Source organism: Falco peregrinus, chromosome 1, assembly GCF_023634155.1.
Source record: "Falco peregrinus isolate bFalPer1 chromosome 1, bFalPer1.pri, whole genome shotgun sequence".
NCBI lineage: Eukaryota > Metazoa > Chordata > Aves > Falconiformes > Falconidae > Falco > Falco peregrinus.
The window spans coordinates 78738556-78757193 of NC_073721.1; the positions used below are offsets into that span (position 1 = coordinate 78738556).

General features: G+C 42.2%; 1 protein-coding gene across 5 annotated transcripts in view; it reads left to right on the plus strand.

The window, feature by feature from the left end:
* The window catches only part of SMOC1 (SPARC related modular calcium binding 1), a 132061-nt gene that overhangs the window by 20333 nt on the left and 93090 nt on the right, over positions 1-18638 (plus strand). The gene's annotated exons all lie outside the window — the stretch shown is intronic.

The following is an 18638-nucleotide window of genomic DNA, read 5'->3' on the forward strand; positions in this document are numbered from 1 at the left end:
TGATTACAGTTGTGTTGCTGAGTTTATCCAGTCAATCCTGTTTGATACTGAACTTGGTGGGCATTCCTGTGCTGGACAGGCAGGAGCAATACTGAAATGGCAAAACAGTTGCTAAAGCTGGCATGCAACTTCTGTAGCCTCTTTGAGCAGTTAGCTTGGGTGCATCTGCCAAAGCAGATTACAGCTTTTTGTCTGTAAAGAAAGAGTTGTTGCTCTCCCACAAAGGTACGTGCCTTGGATCTGTTATTTTTAACTCTGAGCTTGTCAGCAGCTGAGTGGGTTTTTCTGTGAAAGGAAATGATGTTAACAGCAGTCCTACTTGATCTTCTCATATCATAAGTATTCTAATCTGGATTGTCAGCAGCATGTATATCCTGGAAGTTTTCAGGAAGAATCTATGAGTCACCTTAAGAATTAAATGCCACATCAGATTGACTACTTTTTGTGTCTCCTTTCTTGTCTGCTGCTTGTAAATTAATAATTTGAAGGGGGTCTCTGCTTTTTTGCATGTGCTGCCCCACTGCTTGTTTTAGGATATCTTACCCTTTTCCCATTCTTAGTTAGGTGCATGAGCAATTATTTTTTCTTTTATAAAGGAGCTGCCTTGTGTTTCTAGATTGGCAGCTGAGAGGAAGTGCCAGCACTGGAACAGAAAACAAACTCATCCTTCACTGCCTCTCCCAATGCTTTCTATCCCGCAGGCCAGTTAGGTGACGGGAAGGGACGGTGCCTGGACCTCCTGTGTTGTGCTAACCTCTGAGGGCACAGGGTACTCCTTTGAGATCCTAAATGGTACTTGGCTCTGCTGCAGTTGGGTTGGTGCCATGTTTACACTTGGCTTGCCCCAAAGGTGGGGCAAGGGAAGGGAGGAATGTCAAGTATCTTCAGCTTGCCACAGGATGTGATTAGGTAACTTAAGAGGATTTTCAAGTCTTTCAAACGACAAGTAAACATGTCAAATGTGATGGAAAGCTCCAGAGTCTTATATGGACAATCTAAGTCTCTCTGTCAAACTTGGAGCATCAGGTTAGTGTTGAATTTCTACTCTGTTTTGACCCCTGTCTTTTGAAGGAGAAGGTACCAGCTGTTGCAGGAGGGGAAGCAGGCCTTTGCAGGCCAATAAAGGAATAACTTGCCGCTTTGCTACTGAGAGTTAGTATCCGATGGTTTTGGGTAAGCTACTAACAAAGTTATAACAGAGTTTTATACGAAAAACTGTGGCATGTTACTTCTACAGCTGTATGGGTCTGAGTCTCAAATTCCACTTAACTCTTGGACTTCGATTCGTATACATGTAACTTCCTTAAAAGCCCAAATAGGTTAAGTAACTCCACAAAAGCATGCCATGTGTTCACTCAATGGGACTGACTCTAGCTTTTGTACTGCCTTTTGTGTATTTCTACCTAACCTTTCCTTGACAGGTGAAAAGTCTCAGATAATCCATAGCGGTGTTCTGTCTTGTCCCCGGTGCAATACTCATGCAGCAGTATAAAAAAAACAGTGATGAGTTCTTGCTTAACTCTTCCCTATTCAAGAATGTTTGCTGTACTGGTTAGGTTAAAGCAGTAGCGCTGCTTCGTTCCCTTCTGTTCGATGTTATTCATCAATTTCCTCTGCTTCCAGGCTACACCAGCAAGTACATCCCTGTAGTTCAAACACTGCATGTAAGTTGACTACATACTGCATCTGACTATAGTGATGCATTATTGTACACTTTTTTTTTTCTTTTTCCTTGAACGTGCTTTTGGTGAGTAACTATGAATGTGGTCGGAGGCGGGGGGAGAATAGCTTTCCAGGCATTAAATGCCTGGAGAATGGTGGTAACTTGTGCTCTCTTTTATCTTTTCTACTGGCTTGTTTTGTGAACTTGAGTGAGTTACCATCTCTAAAGCTTTTCACCTAGAGTGCGATAATGCCTGCCTTACAGGTATATGGAGCCTTTTTCCTAGTAAATATGCTATAGCTGACAGATAAAAGAAGCCTTAGAAGTGCAAAACCTCTGAAGCTGCACAGCATGCTTATAATATATCCCCATTAAACAGCTGTTTGGCAATGTCTAATGCAATTTCTAGTTAATGAGGGATGTTTTCAGGCCCTGCCAAGAGAACAGGTGATGCTTTAAACTGATATTTTTAATAAGTCATCTTTATTTCAGAAGAGGCAGCCAAGTGTGTATCCTGTTGCATTTGATGAGATCCTGGCCATTCTTGTTCTTAAACAGGACCCCAAATTATTCCTGTTTGTGTTGTACAGCACCTAAGAGAGTCCTTGCTTTAAAGCTCAAACAAGAGCAAGGAATATCTGGGATACTTTTGTGTCTTTATCAGTTTAGGAACTGCAGAGAAGAAACTCTTCCAATATCATTCCTGCAATATGGTAAAACTTGGAGTAAGATACACTAGAGGGTCTGGTATGTCCTGACTTAAATTTAAGAGCATGAATGTGCTATAATGGAAAAACTGTTCCTCCAAACAGTTCTCCTTGTCACTCATGTGGCAAGTGTTATCTCGTGCTTTCTAATGTCTGAAAAAAAAATGGGGGGGGGGGGGGGGGAAGTAGAGGGTTGTCGTGCCCATTTGATTTAGGATAAAAAGTGAGCTTGGAGTTTAAGGAACTTGATAAAGATGCTAATGTAAGTACAGTCCTTTGCCTGTAATTCAGGGGACAAATAAGGAGTTTGGACTGGACAGACTGGAAACACATGGTGGTGGGGTGAAGGCCAGTGTCTGGGAGAGTACTATCTAGTGAACCACTGGCCATTAGGAAATGGAGAAGGGATTGAGGGTGGGGAGAATGAGGAGGGGAGCATATCTGGTGCATAAGGCTTTGCCTGCAGACAGTCCCACCCTGGTGCCTCGAGACTGGTTTGCAGCCTCTGAAATAGCAATGCCTTGGGGTAGAAGTGTAGATGTGTTCCTCCCCTTTGCTTTTGGGGGTACTGGAGCTGTTACTGGGAACACTGTTTCCATTGCATCAGTATACAGCAGTGCTTTTTCACTAAGAGGTGCTGATTACTCAAGGGACAAGCTAATATGGTGGAACTTACCCTTCCACTCAACACCATGCTCCTGCAGCCCAGAGCCCCAGTGCAAACAGTAGCTTGCTGTGTGGCAAGAGATTACTCTTGATTGAAGAGATTGCTGTCTTGGGGGCTGGATGCTGCCTGTAGGCTACCAGCTGATAACTTGTCTGGACTCTTCTAGGAATGCCTGAGATGGCAGTAATCTCTCACTGTTTTTTGTAATCCTCAGTTATTTTGGGTTGCTTATTTATAGGCCATAAGTGTCTGAAACAGAATTCATGCTGTTTTGGTTTGCTGCAGAAGCACGTTTGCTTTGTAAGAGTTCTTATGGAGTGGGAGGGAGGTAGGAGGTAGAAGACTGATACTATCTGTGAGCTGCCTTGGCACTAGATATGCTGTCCTCACTACTTCTAAAACATCTCAGAAGGAAAAAGGCTGATTTTTGGCATTGTTTCTTCTTTATTGTAAAGCGCAAGGAGCTAAATATCACAGAAGATTGTGGACAAGAGACTTGGACTGAAAGTGAGATCATTCTTGATAAACTATATTTGGGTTGGCTAGAGATGAGAGTAATTAAAACAACCTTTGTGATGGACGTTGTTTTGAAAACCTCATGCAGTCTTAAGAAAGATCTTCACAGTTAAGTGATCTGTGACTTTTGTACTAGGCTTTCATTTGACCCTCTCCTCTGCCATTCTGCCTGCTGTCCTTTAAAGCTCTGCCAGTATCTTCTCCTGATGCTCAGTTTGGTTTTGCTGCAGGTTTTCTTTGCAGGTATATCACACTCTTTCCTTAAATTCTGAGTTGAATCTTCTTGCTGATGCTTAGCCTCTGAGGCTAGAATACCAAGCTGGTGGCACCTATTATCACCATTTAAGTCAGTCAAAAGCTACAGTATTTCTCTGGTGTTCCCAGTTTATTAACAATATCACTTCATTAAGGCTAAATAACTTGCTTTTCTCGGGCAACGTCACTCTGCTCTTCTTGAGAAGGAGAACTTAAGCTTGGCAAGCTGAAGAGGCCAGTGGACTTGAGAATCCCAATTCCTGGTGGTTAGGACACATATCTTTCCAGCACTTGAACCCAGCGTAGACAGTTTAACATGCAAGGAGGAAGTCTAGAGGTCAGTGAATGGTTCTGCTAATGTTGACCATACAAAAAAGTCTTCCCACAAGCAAGCTGTTGGAAAAACCTCAAACTGCTTCCCTTGTTAAATTTTCTTATTGCTGTATGCCTTCTTTTGGGTATTGCTTTCCGTGCAGCTACCTACTGTTTTCTGACTACTGGTTTATGACTCTACCAAAAAATGAAAGTAACTGCTGTGTTTGGATAAACATCCTGTGCGTACATGGACATTGCGTAAGGGTAATACAAATACATACCTCAGTAGTCAGAACATCTGTGAAGAAAGTTATTGTAGGAGTTTATGATCAATTTCTAATTAGGTGTCCTGAAACAGACCTTTAGTGATACTTCTGCAGCGCAAGTGTGGTATGTATTTTTGTTGGGACAGATTGCTTGTGGCTCTTGTGTTCTGTATTCCAGTTAGGGAAACTGGACTGTCTTGAATAGGAAAAGCAGTGTGTTCAGGATTGTGGTACTGCTGCTTCTGATGGGCTGGTCCTGATCAAGGGGGTGGGGGAATTTCTTATTCTTGGTGCTTAAGGGGGACAAGGATGACTGCTGTAAATCTAAAAGTGGCAAATTTTATCAGAAAATGGTCATGCTGAGGGAATGGTAAGTAGAAAATGGAGTGAGATGGCCAGGGACAAGGTGACAAATAGAAAGTCAACAAGCTGGCTAGAGTGAACCTGTCAGGTGGGACCCTGCTATGCATTGCCTGCATTAATCCATCTTGGTACAATTGCCTTTGGGTAGCTATTACTATGGATGTTGACTCCTTTTTTAAAAGTCCTGGCTAAACAAGTACTGAGATGAAGATAAGCAGTTCCAGTATCATCTAGTTGTGAATCTATTGTGTGGTACCACCAGCAGAAGTAGAGCTACTCCAAACCAGTAATGGTCTCTTTCTGTCTAAACTATTTAGTACTACATAGGAAGAATTTTATCTGAAAGTAATTTTTGTCATGGGCTTCTGCTGTTAAAGACTATTTCTGCTTAAGTAGGAAAAAAAGAAGAAAAACAGAATCATAGAATGGTTTGGGTTGGAAGGGTGTTTAAAGCTTGTCTAGTTCCAATTCCCCCCCTGCTGTGGGCAGGGACACCTTCCACTAGACCAGGTTGCTCAAAGCCCCATCCAGCCTGGCCTTGAACACTGCCAGGGATGGGGCATCCACAGCTGCTCTGGGCAACCTGTGCCAGTGTCTTGCCACCCTCAGAGTAAAAAGTGCTTCCTTACATCTAATCTAAATCTACCTTCTTTTAGTTTAAAGTCACTCCCCCATGCCCTGTCACATGTAAAAGGTCCCTCTCCAGCTTTCTTGTATGCCCTCTTTAGGTACTGGAAGGCTGCTATGGGGTCTCCTCAGAGCCTTCTCTTCTCCAGGCTGAACAACCCCAACTCTCTCAGCCTGTCTTCATAGGAGAGGGCTCCTCTGATCATCTTCATGGCCTTCCTCAGGGCTTGCTCCAACAAGTCTGTGTCTTTTTAATACTGGGAGCCTCAGAGCTGGACGCGGTACTCAAGATGGGGTTTCACAAGAGCTGAGCAGAGAGGGAGAATCCCCTCCCTTGATCTGCTGGTCATGCTCCTTTTGATGCAGCCCAGGATACAGTTGGTCTTCTGGTCTGCAAGCACACGTTGCCAGGTCATGTAGAGCTTCTTGTCTACCCGCACCACCAGGTCTTTCTCATCAGGGCTGCCTTCAACCTGTTCTCTGTCCAACCTGTATTTGTGCTTGGGATTGCCCTGACCCACGTGCAGGACCTTGCACTTGGCCTTGCTGAACTTCACGAGGTTTGCACAGGCCCAACTGTCAAGCCTGTTGAGGTCCCTCTGGATGGCATCCCTTCCTTCTAGCATGTTGACCACACCACACAGCTTTGTATCATTGGCAAACTTGCCGAGGGTGCACTTAATGCCACTGTCCATGTTGCCAATGAAGATGTTAAACAGCTCTGGTCCCAGCACTGACCCCTGAGGGATCTCCACTTATCACCGATCTCCACAACAGGATTAACTAGTCAGTGTTTTGATGGTTTAGGTTTTTTTTTTTTTCTTCTAGATATTATGTACCTAATGAATTTGACCAATGAATTTGAGTTTATTGCTATTTGTTGAACAATATGGTCTAGCCTATAAAATGTTGCAAAGGCTAGGTACTGATTTTTGCATCCTCCTATAAAAGCAGTCTCTTGGTTTTGAGCTAAAAAGGAGTTTTTTAGATTCTTTTCCTTGCAGGCTGCGTTCTGGAGAAGGTACACTATTTCTGCCTCTTTGAGTCGACCTGAGTACTGGACAAGAGCTCATTTCTGCATAGAAATATTAAAATAGGAGATGCCATCGTTTCACAGAGTATGAATTTTCCTGGAAAAGCAACAGTAAGACAACCATCTTCTAACAAAAAAATCTCATCTCTGAATTCACACTGTACTGAGTTTCTGTGAGGTTGGTGTGTTTCCATTCCTTGGCTTGATCTCTTCCCAGTTCAAGCTGAGTCTTTTTTGTAAGTACTTAATCACCTGAAGCATTACACACCTTCCGAGCTTGCCAGTTCAGAGAACTCACTTGAATAAAAATGTTTGGGGTAAGTGTGACTAGCACATGGCAACCTGTGATTTGGGGAGACTAGGCACTCCAGCTCCGTTTCCTGCTCTTCAGCAGTTCATTCAGTGATGGGTTTTTAAGGATCCGTACTTACCTTTTGGCACTTGTGTAGAAACTTTTTTTCCATGCTAGGGATATAGGCAGGTCCCGCTTCAAGGCTTTTTCATGTAAGTTACCACATAGAAATAGTCCATTTGTTGAGTACAAACCTGGGGTTCTTCTGATTTAGGGCACTTTAAATGACTCCATTTTAAGACCAGTGCTCAGCTGAAGATCTCTGCTCCAAGGCAGTCCTCACTTTCTGTAATAGAATCCACTTCTGGGTATGAACGTGGAGAACGATGAAATAAGCAAAGGATATAAATCTGTGTATCGGAGCCAAATACTGCTGTCAACCTCTTTGCGTGCAAACTTCAGACCTTCCCTCCCTTAAACCTTGCTCACAGGTGTTCAAAAATCTGGCTCTGGTTTTACCTGCTGAAACTTTCCCTCCCTTTTACCTAGGGATTAATGATGACTAAATTACCCTGCAAACTTTTAAAAGAAGTTTGTGTTGGGCTCTGCTTACAAATGAGGAAATTCCAGTGGTGGGGTGAGAGGGAAGAACGAAGCTCCTTGGCAGAGACTTCACAGTCAGACTTGGGAATTGCAGTGAGTCCTAGTCCTGTTTGAGCCCTAACATACCTGTACCCTTAGCAGGCTCTGGGCACCCAGGGGGAAGGTGGCTGGATCTAGAGATGGATTCTCTGCAGGACAGCTTAGTATTGGTTTCAGATGGTTTGCATTTTCTTAAGGATAGTTTGAGTCTGAATTTTTTTTCTTGCTCTTAAGTAATGCTTTCTTGGCACTGTCTTGATACCCAAATGTAACTGTGGTGTGGTGCTTCTAAAAGATCTTTGCAAGAAACTGAACTACTGCTTCACTGCCTGTGGCCAACAGCTATGTGATATCCAGAGGCTGGTTAGCAGTAGGAAACTAGGCTATGTCACGGAAAGAGAAGAGGAATAAAATCAGCTTTTAAGATTTAAAATTTGTCATCTGGCTTGATGGAGCAAAACCAGGGCAACATGGAACTGACTTTTTTCTTTGTAGTCTGGAGTCAGAAGTCCTGTGAAAACAAAGGAATAAGCTGGTACTTGAGCTGTGACCAGTAACAGAGGATTTGGGCTTGAAATAGCATCTGGTGGTAGAGCTGATTACTGAGTATGATTAGGGTTTTTGAGGGTCTGGTTAATAACTCTTTCTTTCTACTTGAATTCTAAATGAGAAATTGGCTTCTAAATGAGAAATTGGCTAACGAAGTTGTATGGGTTTGTAACTGGTACTGGGAAGAGAGAAAAGTTCTAGGTACCTGGGCAAGTTGAGAATGGGAGGGAAGGAGTTGGAATAGTGATGAGGAATGGGAATGAACCAGCAGCCTGGCATGTGAATAAACCTGGAGAGATGGTGCTTGGTGCATGAGCTGGTAACAATATTTGTATGTGTAAGATGTTAATTGCTAAAGGAAAAAAGTCTTTCAAAGTCAGTTATAGGAGTGGCCTTTCTGTGTGCAAGAGCTGACAGACTTCAGCTGGGAGTAGCAGAGATGACTCTTCTTGGCTGTAATGTGTTCTCAAAGGTTTCGGTATTTTCCAAGTAGGTACTGGAAGAGAGCTGATTAAATATGTAGGACCTCTCTGAATCTTGAGAGGATTAGAATTAAAAAGGAGCAAAGACAGAGTGAGCATGTAAATGAGAAACTGGGACTGTAACTGGGGTTACAAGGAGACTTGACTGGAGGAACATGTGGAGCAAACAGTCATGGCAAAATCGGGATTGACAAGGATAAGCAAGCTGATTCAGATAGAATTAGGCTGGAATCTTTACTGGTGGGTATATTTTTAATTTTTAAAGGTCCATGAAATCTTACAGCTAGGCTGGCTACACAGCCATTTCTCATGTACCTGCAAAACCAGTTTTAATGTGATTGTCGGCCCAATTTCTTAAATCAAACCAGGTACTCCCTCTTGGGTCACAGTTGACCTAAACTAACTTAATATTTGCCTGGAGCCCTATAAAACAACATAAAATCTGTTTTTTCTAACCCTTCCCTTCCTATTTGTCAGGCTGAACTTCCCTGGATTTATTAAACTTGATTCCCCTTCCAGTTACCTCTTGCCTGCTGGTATGGACTAAAAAGCTTGTAAGAAGTGGGATGATGCATGATTCAGCATGTCAAGGTGTGTGGGGTTTTTTTGTGTGGGGTTTTTTTTTGGTTTTTTTTTTTTTTTTTTAGATGAAACTAGGACTTAGCAATGTTTGCTAAGACAACTAGTGCCTGGGATAACTCTTCAGCTTGAAGAGGTTGCTGAGCTCAGGGGAGGGGAGGGAAGGGTCTTCTGCCTCAGAACAGGCTCCTCTTCATCCAGAAGCCCCCTGAGAGCTGGTTGCCCAGGGTGCTGATGGCACTAGTCCTGCTAATATTTAGATAGCACTGAGCTGCCTTTTGGGGAGTAGATGCCAACCGCCACTGTCTAGGCCTTTATTGTTATTATCTACTTACTTTTAAGCAAACCTCAACTGGGATCTGCAGCATTTCATAGCTATAGTGACTAGAGCTCTCCTGAGGTTTATATTTGAGCAGGGTGAGGGAGTGTGATCTGCTAGTGTCTTCTTGTTTGAGGAGAAATGCATGCTGTAATTCCTACATGGGTGGCTGCAGGTGGATGGGGAGAAGCGATTACTAATACTTCATCTCCCTTGTTGTTCCCTGCCAATGCATTTACTTGCTTGCTATCCCCTCAAGCAGTATAGTATCACATGAGCAGTAGGCAGCCTACCCTTCAGTTGTGCTATTCAGTGATTAAGTCCTATGTCTGTGGGCAATATCCTCCAGTGAAAAGAGGAACCCTGATTATTTGCAACCCCCTTCACATGGGATCAGGCTCAGCCGTCCCTTAGGTTGTAGAAGGTACAAAGAAACTACTCAACCTTGTGTGGAAGCTCACTGTAATCTTCCAGATGTGATGATGGTATGAGTACTACTTACTCTTATTCAGTGTGAAGTGGTCACAAAAACCTGTTTGTGGTAGTTGGAATCACAGCCTGCTTTGAGTCTGTCAACTAAAAATGTCAGTTTGGTCATTGTCCACTGTGAGAAGTCTGACCATTGAGCCTGAGTATGTGTTTGTACCGATGCCAGGGCTTAGACCAGATGGAAAGAGATCCAGAAAATCTGAGGAATCCAGATAAAGCCACAGCTGTTTTGCCACAGCTTTCTCAATAACATGCCCCAAAAAGGAAGATGAGAGACTGCAATAATCTTGCCAATTATCTGTGTCAAAAATTTATTGCGCAAAGGTCTTATATTTGCTTATATTAAGACTGATATCTTGCTCCCTTCAGGGAGGCAGACAGCAAAAGTAGACCAATATGGATATTAGCTTTTTTTTAGCTTCCATTAGACAAGCATACAGATTGCAACACAGCTGAGCCCTTCCAGAACCCCAGTGAATACAACTGGAGGAAAGTTAGCCTGGGGAGTGCTTTGTGAATTTGGAGTAGAGGTGGCTACTTGTACAGAAAGCTTGTCAGCCCTGGACCAAACAGCTCATGTATGAAGATACCCCACTGGCTTGGATGGCCTTTAACTGCAAGGGTCTTGGTTGTGTTTGAGGTGAAAAATACTGTGTAACTAGAAATGCTCTAAAACTTATTTCCACAGAAAATAAGGAAAGCATGTCTGCCTCTAGCAACAAGGAATCAGCATGAGTATTCTGCAGCTCCTCACTGAAAGTGTGAAAAATAGTTCATCATAGCTGGAATCACCCTTTCCCCAAGCTGAAAACAAACATACTAAAATAAACAGTTTTATAGTACAAAATGTTGTGGAAAAACTGTCAACTTGAGAGAGTGAACAGCTTGTATGAAGATCAGTCACTGAGGTCTTTCTGCTTGGATGTAGGGATTATGTGTATGTATAATGTGGGGGGCAGGGGGAAGGGAAGTGCTTTGAATGGAAAGGAATCTTGCGTCTTGCTGCGGGGAAGCAATCATACCAACAACCTGGGACAGAATCAAGATATTTGTAAATGTTTCTTCTTTTGAAGACACCTCTGTCCTTGCTTCCCTTTCTACATATTAAAAACTGTAGACTGTATTAAAAACTTACAGCAGCAACCCTGACAACTTAGTGATGTTTGCCCTCACTACACAAAAGATGTTGAGGTGCTGGAGCATCTTCAGAGAAGAGCAACAAAGCTGCTGAAGGGTCTAGAGAGCAAGTCCTGTGAGGAGCAGCTGAGGGTTGGTTAGCCTGGAGAAAAGGAGTCTCAGGGGAGACCTTATCAGTCTCTACAACTACCTGCAGGGAGGTTGTAGTGAGGTGAGTGTTGGTCTCCTCTGTCAAGTAACAAGCAATAGGATGAGAGGAAACAGCCTCAAGTTGCACCAAGGGAGGTTTAGATTGGATATTAGGAAAAAATGTCTTCACTGAAAGGGTTGTCCAGCATTGGAACAGGCTGCCCAGGGGAGTGGTTGAGTCACCGTTCCTGGAGGCATTTAGAAGATGTGTAGATGCAGTGCTTAGTGGTGGTGGACATGGCAGTGCTAGATTAACAGTTGGACTTAGATCTTAAAGGTCTTTTCCAACCTAAATGGTTCTGTGCTTTTGTTCTATGATTCCTTGTAGATCTCAGCAGGAGGAGTTCTGCTGGGAACATCATACAAACAGTGTCTTTCACTTCAGTATGGAAAATATTCCTGACCTGTATAAACAGATTTTCATGCTAGTGTAATAGTAATATTTTTGGGTAGTTCGACAGTAGTGATAAAATGCAACATCTTAACTCCCAAGCTATTGAAGGCATGTGAACTCTACCTGAATAGGCTAGAAAACCTTGCACACTAACAATCTGTCGGTTTGAAGTGGCATTGGCTAGTTGGACTCTGAAGTAAATGGCAGGGCTGTAGCAAATCTTGACCTGTTTTTTATGTTTTTTGTTGGTTTGTGTTTTATTTTTTCAAGTCCAGCAGTCTGAGCCCAGCAGCAGCTGAGTTACTGCTTCAACTTTGAAGAGAGACACAGGTGACTACCACAAAGGAATCCTGTCTGCAGAAATCAGAAAATGTATTTACTTTTCAGTGTATGCAGTAACATTTTTCTGAACGTTGTCTGTCTCTGGCAGCAGATGATGACATTAAAAGTAACCATAGTGCAGCTGACAAGGATTCTTCATTCTTGCCTCGCACGAACATTTCGTCTTAGAACAGTCTCTCTGTAGCTCTTCCGGCTCTTCCTGAAGCAACCAGTACATACATCTTGTCTGTTATGGAAAGGTTTTTATCACATATTTATATAGTCATATTAAGTGACTTTTTCTGAGGTGGGAACAGGGAGCAAAGAGTTAGTTTCATACCAGCAGAACTGAAGTTCATATCCTGAACCTTCTGTGCACAGCAGGTTCTTCCATTTGTGATCCAAAAAAACTTTAGTAGTAGAGAAAGCTTCTCTGCTACTGCCTGTGCTGTCCCAGAAAGCTTTGACTGCTTGACAGTCTAAGGAAGCATTGTTCAGCACTTAATTCATACAAAGGGCTAAACTCTGTGGGTGGTTATCCCTACAAAACTGAGGGAAGCATTTGGTTTAAGTGTAAGTAGAAAGATGAGAATTATTGTAAACACTGTGAAATACAATGCAAACAGAACTGCAGAACAAAGTAATGAAAGAATGACTCTTTCCTTTAGGGAGTTAGGGGGAAAATTTTATTCTGACTTTTTACAGAAGTTTCAGTTCTGTTTTGTACATAATTTCCTGATTCTTTCCCTCTTGCTCTAAATTCCTGGCTGGCATATTTATTTTCTTGGTTCTGAATTTAAACCTTGCCTTAGACTTAATGTGTCTGTTTGGATTGCTGTAGAATCCACCAAGGTGGGTTTGGCATTTGAAGCAGTGAATGTCAAGCAGTTGCGCTTGGGATCCTTATGGTGACAAAAGCATCCTACTGGAGGGCTGTTCTGAAGAGTATCTTCTGGCCTGCAAGCGTTAAGGTTTCTAAATGGTGTCTTTAAATGTTATCATTTGACTTTATATAAAGTTGAGTCTCTGTGAAACTACCTGTCTGCAGATCAGACACATGCCATCTTAATGTCAAACACATGCATGTATTGGTAGGTGGACATTGCTGCTGCAGCATTTTATAGGGGGAGCAAAGAGTACCTCCTAGCTATTAACTGAACAGTTAATACTTCAGCTAATGAGAATGTGTCTTTATTGTTGCCTCTTAATCCATAGGCTAAAGTCCACACAACCTCTATGATATTAGAAAAACCCTTTCTTTTTAAGAGTGCTGGAATAATGTTGGCCACAGATGTGAAAAACTTGCTGCTTTCACAACAGTGGCAACATGAGCTACCCTGTATTTAATAGGGGAGCATGAATGTATGAAATTCCTGTCTTTTTATTCTTCAGTTTCACTGTCTTTGACACTTGAGAGGAGTTATAGTGAATAGGAGTAACCTCCTTTATTACTCTGTATAGCTGATGGGGCCAGAACCCAACTCTGAATGTATCTCTGGAGATGGCACGGTGGGCTTATGGAAGGAGACACAGCAAGCATAGTTATGTCCCCAGACAGAAGCAGTAATAGAGTTTCAGATGCTTTGACGCTGAAGTGTTGATGATAGTACATGTAAAGTCAAATGAAGTGGGGAGAAGCCCCTGATGCAGCAGTCTTTCCCTGAGAGTTACCTTTGGTTAATCATTCCTTAGATCATTTAGAGGTAAGAATATAGTTAAGAAAACCAAACCCTTTAATGTTCACAGTACCCCACATAGTCTCCTTTTTTTTTTTTTTAATACCCTTCCTGTGCAATGGAATTTCAGTCTTGGCATTCAGTTAGTATACCTCTACTGATGGGCAGCCAGCCCTTGCTGGGTTTTGAGCTAATGAGCTCAGCTATTTCTAATATCTACTTCTTGGTTCTGCTGTTGGCAGCAGTAACAACCACCATAATGAAGGCTGGATGCCAGCTTCAATTTGAATGCCTCTTTCAACATTTTAGAAGAATTGATTTAAGAAGGACTGAAACTTGTAGAGCTATGGAGTTTTAATGGGTGGCATTTTCCATCCTGGAAGATTGACAAGAACGAAACATTTGTGGTCTAAGGAGTGCCTTTGTACAGTTGTATTTCCATTGGAGCTCAACTTTGAAGATACGGTTGCCAAACTGTTTGTAAACTGTTTAATCATCATGTCTCCTCATGGGGTGATCTCCTAGAAGAGCAGTTCCAGAGATGGTAGTGCTCTTCATGCACCTGCCTTGTTTACAGCAATATTGTCTGATACACATGGCTGTGACTGAAGTGAGACGCTGGCTGTGCTGTAGACTAGACAGTGGAAAAGTGGATCTGGCTTGATTGTAAGCTCAGTTGTATCTGTTTTGCTGTGTGTGTGTGTTGTGTGCATGATAGAGGGGATTGACAGACTTGCCTAGGAGACAGTGTTCAAGAGGTTTCAAAACTGTCTTTGGTAAGACTTGATATCTACTGTTTGCAGTGGATAGTCTCAGGCATGTACAGAAGGTTTAGTCTTATTGGAGAGAATGAGTGACGGGAGGAGCAACTGTGGTTTTTACCTTCTTGTCAGTTTGGGATGTTTAGAAAGCTTATCATCTGACTTGGCGACTTCACTTAAAGTAGGTGCCCTGCTCTTCAGCAATAACACTGGTGTAAGGAAAGGGCCAAGTACTTTGAGTTCTTGAGAGAAAGGCAGCATGAGATGGTGCTTAAGAGAAGGGAGTTGGGATGAGTTGATGTCAGGTGATGAAACCAAATTTGAAGGGCTTTGGATTTCAAGGGAAGCCCTTTATAGCTATCAAGCTGCTGATGGAAGCTCCTCAGAGAATTTTTACTTCATCAAATCGATTATTTATTTAAGAATGCTTCAAAACTTGGTTTTAATCAGACATGCTTGCAGTTAGTATGTATCCCCTCATTACATAGCAAAGACTCATGTGATAAGCTTATTTGACATCAAGACTTTCCTGCCCTTTGAAACAAGGAAGAAGTGTTGAACTGTTCATTACAGTGTAGTGAAAGGTATTACTGTAATGTTGGCAAACTTGCATTAATAGAAACTTTGAGACAAATTAAAGGGAAGAGTCTTACACTGTTGTTCTTGAGCGGTGATAGGCACCAGAAAGGTTCTAGTGGAATTATTAGGAAGGAACTAAATACAGATGGAGGGGAAGGTCACTGCGGATTACACAGCTGGATCTAATGAGGTAAACTTCCATATTCTAACACTTCAAGAGCTCAGAACTGATGGCCTCACAGCTTTCCCATTCCATCTGCAGTACTTCTCTAAATGGGGAAGAAGCTTTCCTAGGCTGACCGCATAGCTAGTCCTACTGAAGGTAGTACGAAGGGGAAAACAGGCTCGAGGAAGTATTGTTTCATAGCCGCTTTCTTCTGTGGCTAAACTTCCCTTGCGAGTGCACAGAACTCTACAAACCCTAGAACTGACTTTTAGTGGTTTATACGCTGGAGCATAAGAAAGCATGTACTTCAGTCTCCTCTGTGATTAGAGTCGGGGCCCAAGAGAGTTTGCTCAAGGTCATGAAGAACACATGCGATGGCTTAAAGCCTTCAACATGATAGCATTTCTGTAAGGGTAGGGATCACTCTTCCTGGAAATCTTGCTTGAGATACTTTTGTTAAAGTATACAGCTGACATTACTTCAACTCTTCTGCTTTCCATAGAGCTGCTTCTGAGGAGAACATACCCCATTACAATGGAATAGCTGACTTCACATACCTTCTAGTGACAGCACAAAGTTGTAATCCTCCTATATTTGCTAGGGGAGAAGAACAGCCTCAACTATCACTGTGACAAACTGAAGTAGGGGATATGGTTATCAAACGAAACTAACTTGGCATAAATTCTACAGAGGATATTTTGAGTTTGTTTTTGAGTTTATTCAGCATAAACAGAGGACTCCCCAAACCAGAAAGACTGGATGAGGTTATTAAACTATACAATTTAATAAAGACAAGATTCCACCTTTTATGTCAATGGAAGTTTTGCTGTCACTTTCTTTGAGACAAGAAGTTCATTGCCTGACTATGCAAACATCTGGATTTTCTATCTGGTTCAACATGTATAGTAGCAGAGCTAAAGAGAAGAAATAGTCCAAGTTAAACATGCCTTCTCTTGTCAATGTGTTTGACATATTAAATTTAATCTCAAGTTTGTTCTAGGCTTACATGTAATCTTGGCTGCAAGAATGATCTGAGTAGGAGAGTGAGCTTTGACAGAAGCTGAAGTAATGTTATTTCAAAGGAATTAAATCAGTGTCTACCTTAATATTGCCAAACTTACTAGAAAGGTTTAGAAGTTGCATGTTAGAAATGTGAGACTTGAGCTGAAATTTCTATTTTGTGCTTTAGTTTTGGTTTCCTCTTGTTTTTCAGTTGATCAGCACACTGATTTGTGGTACAACTTACGAGATGCTTAGACTTGATGTTTTTAAAATTGAAGTCACCTTTTTATGAAGGTGGTAGAGGAATGTCAAAAATTCTCTGGGAGAAGGGGTTATTTTAATATCTGAAATTAACTTCTTGTCCTTGATGTCTCTGGCATTTTCCTTCCCAGAAGTCAACTGTAGTTATGCACTTGTATAAACTTGCACCTCAAAAGCAAAAAGAGATGATTTTAAGAGTTCACTCCCTAGCTGCTATGGATTTTTCTTTTTCTGTTAAAAACAAAAACACAACAGAAAACCCAGTAGAGCTTCTGTGGGATGTGGCCAGATTCTAAGGGTTTCTCCTGAACCTTAGGTGGAGTTTTCAAATATGCTGTTAGACAACCTTTAGGTCTAGTACCTAATCTCAAAGCAGAGCACAGCTGCTGCATCATGTTTGGGAATCAGTTTGTGAAGAATACTAAAGTATCCCTAGCTACAAGTGTTCTAGCAGATGAAACACAATACTTAAGCTCTCTGCTTCATTGTAGTGTCTTATACAAAATAAAGGTTGAGATGGCATGGTTGGAGGAAGGGAGAATCATTGCAGAAAAGAGGCTTCTAGCCTGTAAGGGCAGAAAACTGGCTTGAATTCAGCTCATAAGAACAAATCTAGAGTTTGCTGGTTTTATTGTGTGATCCATATGTTTGCCTCGCCATCACCATCCTCAAGCACAGGCTGTGTGCTTTGCATTCTTGTTTGCACAGCTGGGGGCCTGGGGTTGAAACAGAAGTGGTACTTTAACTTAGACTAGAGTCTTCATTTTGCAGGGATGAGTCCAGGAATAAAAGTATTACAATATCCTTCTTTTAAGTCCCTTCTGTCTGGGGAAAGTACTGTGCCCTTCTAAAATTTGTTGGGGAAAGCCTGAAGTCTTGGTATAAAACTGTAGGTTGCTAGAAAACACCCACACGAGGACTTTGGGAAACTTTGGTTTAAAAACAACTTCTTAAACCAAAGTCATCCAGATAAAAGTGAAATACAAACTTTGATATTCCTAAAAAGGGAATATCAAAATAAATAAATGCCTTCTTCCCCCCCTGCCCCAAAACATGATACTTCCAAGGAAGCTTGCTTCAAAAGTCTTTTTTCACTAGATGTGTTCTGAGGCTGCATGGGCACTTTCAGGACAGATACTGGACACCCTGGTCAGCTGTTGGGAGTTGTAGTGGCTCTGGCCGGTTGCTGCCTTTCTGCATGTGGAAGACTGCAAGCCCTGATCTCTGCCAGAGTTTCTAAGCCTTTCAAATCTTCTCTTTGTATTTTTAGAAGCCAGGCATTTTGAGTCTTTGGTTTAGAGCAGGATCTTTGATACCTTTGAGGCCTGCTAGGCTTCTGGTTCCATGGCAGGAAACTTGGCTGAAGTCCCAAAACTGTGGTTGAAGGTGAAGTCCTTATGCCCTGTAGGCAGCCTGCCATGGGGTTGGGAGTCTAGCTGTGATTAAAACTGAGACTTGGCTCCAGCTCTTCCTCCAGTACGGCTGGTTGCACCAGTTTGGAGCCTGAAACCAAGGCATAAATCTGTGAGGTTAAAACTAGGAAATGTGAAATGATGCTTTCCAACAGCAACAAAAATGTCCAGAAGTTTATAGTCTCCTCTAATGTATAAAAGGGTATGGTTTTCCTGGGGAATTCTCCCCAGGAAGGACTCGCTTATTTGTACTTAGGTCAGGCTAGTCTGAGTGCTTAGACAAATGGGTGGGTGATCTGTGCCATGTGAACATACCTAAATCGATCACTTTTTCCAAAGATGTATTCTAAGAGTATTCAAACTTTAAGTCTGCCAAAACAGGGGTAGGGCATTGCATGTGCAGTTTTCTCAATTTCTCTACTCCTCAGCTTAGTTAGGCAGCAGCCTGCGGTACTCATCGGAACTGAAGCTGCTAAACAGCAGAGGCACCTCTGTTTTGATCTGTAGTGGACTCTTGTCTTGTGGATGTTTCTTAACAGACTTCTACTTTCTCGTGTTTGTCACTTACGTCCCTTGCTCCCTTTCCCCTGAAGCCCTGCTAAAGCATGTTACTCTGGTACAGCAATGCCTTGGCCATTTCTCATTACCTCCATCACAAAGGGCTGTGCTGTTCTGTTGTGCTTATAAGGTACCCAGATGGTAAATAGTATGAGTGACCACCAAGCTCATTTTCACTTGTGGGGTCAGACCTTTCTCTGCTAAATAACACAAGTGTTCCCAGCTGCTGTGCAGCTGCAGGGAGTCTGCTTTCCTTCACAGGCATTAAAACCCCTTTAATCAGTGTTTGTTGTTTGTCAGCAGTGGTGTTGAGGTGTGGAGAAAAAGAACAGATATGCTTTGTTGGCAAAGTTAACTTCATTCTGACCTCTTATCTTTCCTTTTTCTTTTCAAGTCTGAAGAAGCAGAAAGTAGTTTG